Raw genomic sequence first — 6,127 nt, forward strand, 5'->3', positions numbered from 1 at the left:
ATAAGGCCCCAAATCATAATAAGTTATTTCAGGGTACTTTTCATATACACTAAATTTCTCCCTGCTGTTATTTTGGTTGCCTCAATAGCCACACATGTAGCTTTGTTACCTTCAGGGCATGTCTATCAAGTAAATGTACATACAGTAGCAACACAAACACACATGCCACACACACTCGCAACAAGGATTGCAGAGCAGAACTGTCACTTATCTAATGCAGCTGCAGCCTAAACTTTCAGCATAAAACATGGCAAAACTTATAGCTTCCAAGTTTGAAGTCCAGTCACAGACAGGCTTGAGCCTCACCCTTGTATTGCTCATCAAATCTCTGAAGTATTGATCTGTTCATTAAAAAAAAAAAACATGAACATAACGGTTGTTGCAGTTGCTCTCCATCCCCTGAAGTTGACCTCTCAATAGCGCGGTATTTCAAAATTGTGGTTATTGCAACGGCCCAAACAGAGACCCAACAATTCCCACTGAGAACAAGCACTAACATTTGCATGTTTGTCGAAGTGGCCACAATAAACTGGTGAAATTGAGATTTGTCAACTTTTTCCTGAAGATCTGTGTGTGCTACCTTTCTACCTTTACGTATGCAACGCTGAAAATAAGTACAAAAAATAAGTTGGGGTGTTTGGATAGCAGTGGGTCATAAAGCAGTCAAATCTTAAAACTGCAACATGGGGGTCCCTGAGTGAAAGTGAAAATGTCTGGTGACACAGTGTGAACATAAGGGGCCCATTAGAAAGGAAAACATAAACATCATGCAAGTTCCATATCACCAGATGAGTTCCAACATGAACATCGACCACCAGCCGTTCAGCAAAGTCTGGGCCTCAGTCAGGGCTTCTAAACATGTAAAGGTGACGTCAGCCACTGTAGGATTATGTACAGTGATTGCAAGTATGTGTGCATGAGAGGAGCAGGGCAGGCCAATATTTGGATTCACAGGAGGGAAGAGAGAGGGGAACATGTTAGCGCAGGATGGAGCTAAGGGACAAACAACAAGCTGACTTTTCAGACACAATGCAGCGATTGTTCTGATCAGTGAAAGATGAGAAGAGCAGCAGTTCAAGTCTCGTTAAGCCCAATAAGATGCAGCTATAGAAGAAGGAGAGGGAAGGAGATGTAAAACAGAGAGGGGAGGAAGGCAGAGAGCTGCATTTAGAGCCATGTTCCCTTTTGGGAGCTAAAGCCACTGGAGCTCTGGTGTTCTGCCAACCTTATTGTGACTTTCCAGATCTCAATGTTCTCTCCTTCTCGTTATATGTATCTGTCTGTATCTCTCTCTCCATCTTCTGCTGTTTGTCTCAATCCATATGCCTTTTTCTTTGATACCTCCTCCTGCACAATTCGGTGCAAAATGAGCTAACAATGCCCCATTCTTCCCTTTCAACATATCTCTGATCTCAGGCCCCTTCAGAGATGCTTTGAGCTCTGCAGTGCGAGTGTGATGTGAATAAGAGCCTTATAACATTTCTGGCCTAGGTAGTCTTGATGACAGAGCCAGAGGAAAAAAGCACAAACCCTGCTGCACTCTCTGTTATTGTTTTCTCTGAAGCAACAACTCTCTTTCCTTTTATTCCTCTCACCCTGTATTCTTTTACCCAAAACCCAGTTCAGGAACATAATGTAATCATGACCATAGATGTAGATTTTAGGGACAGGGGACATGTCCCCCTCAATATTTAGAGCATGTGCATTTGTCCCCCCCAAATCAAAACATGACAGTAGCAGATGACTTTTATTTTAACAAACCTCTTGAATGCTACTCATGGACTAAACAAGGCCTCCAGCAGTGGTTGCAATCTGCCATAAAATGTTTTGTTTATGAGTTTATTTTTAGATGTGTTGTTTGCTAGATTGCAAACTAATCTTAAAGTAATGTTGCCTGTTGATAATTAAAGTTTATCTATGCTTAGTTTAGCTAGCTAAGGCTGTGGAGTGGCATAATATAGATATGATGGACCCTAGTGCACGCTAGTTGCTAATTATGAAGCATACGCACGACATACACACCATTAGGTCTATATTTTATATTTTACCAACTATGTGTTCAGTTTTACAGTTGATTGAGTTATGTAATCTTATTGAGAAAGAATAGAGGTCAAAGAGGGTGTAGCAAATGGCACCATTTTCTGGGTACCAATATTTCTGAGGTGGCAATCTTAAAAGTCTTTGAAAAGACTTGTTCTTTAAATAACACCTTGTTTGGTGGTCTGTTCTCTCTATGGGCCCCCCATCCCACAGGCCCCACAGACTATAGTTACGCCCCTGAGCAAAGGCACAAAATGGTGCATAAAATTCACTAGAATAGCAGAAAATAAAGTGTTTGGTGCTGAAGATTTCCAGGAGGAGGACTCCTAGACCCCCATTTAATATGTGCCTCCTCCCCCTCATGTTGAAACAAAACCCTACGTCCTTGATCATGACATATAAATGCCTTCATTCATAATGTAGCTGGCTGCTTTACACCAAACCCTGCTGCAACAAACATGATATTTGATGTCTCACTGAGAAAAAAACAACAACAAACTAAATATTTTATGAGAGCTGATGCAAGTGAAAGCAATTCAGTGCTGGAGGGGTGTCTTTAATTTGTTAATCTGCCCATGCAAAGACACAATACACTTAAAAGCATATCACTTAGACTAATGAATATAATTAAAATGATAAAACGTTGAGTCGTGCTCTGTGTGTGAAGTCATAATTTACGAGCTGTGCACTTGCTGTGTTGACTAGCTGGCTCCAGGTATAAGTTTTCAACAGCGAGTCCGTGTTTCTGCGGCTCCAAATGAAGAACAGACGGTCCCCTGCAGATGCTAGAGTTACAAAAGACGAAGGGAGGGGGGAGGCCTGAGGGTGAGAGGGAGAGATGGTTAATAAGAGAGAGAATGAAGCTGGGTTATTAAGAGTCAAGCAGACGACAAAGTTAAGGATATAAGAACAGAGTATATGCTTGGTCTGAATATGTGATATACATACATACACACACACACACACATTTGTACTTTTTCCTCTCAGCCTGGGCGTGTAATCACATGTTAGATTTCTGCTCTCAGTCTTGTGCATGTGGTGCAGTCTCTATAATTGTACAGTCATTTTACAAACAGCATATTACTGTCTAAGAAGCTCCACATTCCCATTTATACTGCAGTTCCTACACGTACAGGCAGAGCCGGAGCTTTGCACAAAAACGTCTGAGCTGCATGAGTCCTCTTTTGCACAGTTTCTTTGTAGTTCTGCACAGATGGATGCTGCAGCTTTGATCTTCAACATCCTCTCCGCAGCTTGTCACATGGGGTATTTTAAAATTTGACAGACTTGCCACTTCAGTGCCATCCATCAGGCCACATGTGACACAACTAAACTGTTAAACCGATGTCCCATCACACCCAACAGATGTTTCGCATCCTCTTGAGCTGAGGCCACAGTCCGTTTGCAAGAGGCTGACCATTAAGAGCGGCGTAGTGCTTTTCTTCTCCCATGCTCTGTTCTGTTCTACCCGGCGACAGCAGCTTCCTGTGTTTGTTATTGGAGGAGCGGGGGAGTACTGGCTGATAAAATAAAAAGGTCCACTACACACACACACAGACACACACACACACACACACACACACATTCACAAAAGTCAGATGGGCATCACAAGCAGATTAAGTGAGGTAAAGAGAAAGAGGACAGATCCTCTACTAGAACATGAGATTGGGTTCCAGTGTGAAGGGTCAAACTATTCAGGGTCAACAAGAATGTGCTTACTGCAGTGTGGAGAGTTAACCACTCGGCCATCAGCCCTGCTGTGCACATCCTTGATCACCAGCAACTTTAATGACTATGAATTTTTTCCAAAATCCAAAAACAGAAAAACAGCACTTTCACTGTAAAAAAAACAAAAAAAAAGATACAGGAATTTAGAGTAATCAACTGCTCTTTTCATCTTAACACAAATATATAGGATCTACTTATTCAAGTTAATCTAACTTAGAATTTCTAATCTCTTTTAGTACTATAAGCATTAGTTCTTCCAACTTGAAGTCTTTTGACTTGACATGATGAATGTACTGCACAGAGATCAGTGAGCTGATTATATATATATAAGAACATGATTAGCCTATTAGCAGACTTCCCAACCTGCACTGTCCCTTCTTTTTTAAAGTTTGAAGAAAATGTATATAATGGAGACTCGCTGTATGTCTCTAATACATTTTAAGATAAGTCATGGCTATTTGCTTTCACAATAATGACAACATTGAAAAATAATGAGAGTTTCTTGTTTGTAATGTTCATCAGTGTGACTGAACGGTTGCTGGTTCAACTTAATATCTTAAGCCTACTGAACATGTTTTCTCAAGTACAACTGAATTACTATTGAAATTATTAAGTGAGAAATGTTTATTTGTTTTGAATCGTTATAAAATTACCTCAACTTGTCTTTTCAAATTCAGTCCGCTCAAAGTTCCTGTGAAAAGAGTCACAGAGTGCTTATTGTTTACGTGTCTCCTGTAAGACAGGCAGCCAGGGAGGGACTTGTCGCAGACATTGGTTTGTGTTTATAGTAGCCAGTAGCGCTGAATGTGCGTTACGCCGCTCCCACCACACAGATGAAGTAGTCCATGGATGTAATGCTAGGAGGGAGAGTGGTCCTATTCCTGGGCTGCCAGTGAGCACAGCCAGACCAGGACCTAAACAGCCTTGGAGACCAACAGAGGGCAGTTTAACGACAGGGAATAGGCGACAGTGCTGACCTGGTCTTCTTGCTGGCTTTCGCTCCCAGCTCTCCGGGGCTAACTGGGCTAACTACAGATAGTGGTGCTGGGAGCAAATGGCAGTTAGCGGTTAGCTGCTGTCTTGCTTGTGTTGGTTAGCCCGAGGAAACATAAAAGTCAAACCCAGGAAGAACACCACCTCGCTATAGTATCGCTAACTGTAGTTTGCTTGCTAACTAGCATTTGCGTGGTCTCACCCTGGTCAGCCCCAGGCCGCTGGGAGCTAAACCCAGCAAAAAGACAACCTCAGTACGACCTCTGCACTGTATTCCCCGTCAGTCTCAGAGGCTGTGTTCATCCTGGTGACCGGTCATGTTTACTGGGAGGCTGCTGAGCCCAGTTGTGTTGCCTGAAAACGTAAGCTGCTAAAGCTAGTGTTACCTGTCCATCAGGAAAGCTCTGAAATTAAACTGCTAACAGCTGAAGGTGAACGGCATGGAGACACCAGAGGGAAAACCAGAAAATATTTTCCCCTTAAAATACAATCCAGTTTCATGCAAATCAGTGAATTAAGTCATAAAGTTGTGCTGTTGTTGTGAGGCCCAGCTCACTCTGAAAAACGAATGTCTTTGTCTTCCATGCTCTGCTGTGTCAAAAGTGAGGAGCCATTTGATTGGATGCAAATTTAATAACACCCGTGAGTGCAGGATTAGTCATCAGCCATTTCAAATCAATTTCCAAAAAAGACAGCCTCTGAAATGCCAAACTGACTTTTGCATTTCATGACATGTAGATCTATATGTTTGATACAAACATCAATTTGACTTCATTTGAACTTTAAAATTTGAAAGCAGCCCTGACACTAACTTTTTTTTTTTAAGTTAAAACAAATACTTTATTTTTACAGTGTTGGTCAAAATTATTCTCTCCTCTCTCCTGCACATAAAGGCACACACACACACTTAGTGCATGGCAGCACCTACGCAAGAGAGCTAACAAGTGGGTGTGCTAATCTCTAGAGACACGTTAGCTGAACACTCGTAGGACAAAAAAGAGTTTAATTTGGATGCCAAGCCCTCGAGCTACAGACCAACACCATAATCAACTGAACCACAGCGAGAGAGAGAGACGGGCAGACACAGAAATAAAGAGTGAGAACCAGAGACTGAATCTACAAACCGAGAGACGGAGAGGAAGCAGAGAAGGGGAGGAATGTTATCTGCAAAGGCCTTTATCAAAACTCTGTCCCCTGCCAACACCCCTGCAGGGCATTGATCTGGCCTGCATGCCTTTTCCGCCACTGTGGATACTGCACTCTTTGAGAGAAAGACATATAACAGAGAAAACACAGGCGGGAGTGTCAGTCTCCTCTTGTATTGATATGGATGATGAGGAAAGTGATGATTTGATGCTCCTGAAGC

This window comes from Lutjanus erythropterus, chromosome 6 (assembly GCF_056507025.1).
Source record: "Lutjanus erythropterus isolate fLutEry1 chromosome 6, fLutEry1.hap2, whole genome shotgun sequence".
In the NCBI taxonomy this organism is placed as follows: Eukaryota; Metazoa; Chordata; class Actinopteri; order Lutjaniformes; family Lutjanidae; genus Lutjanus; species Lutjanus erythropterus.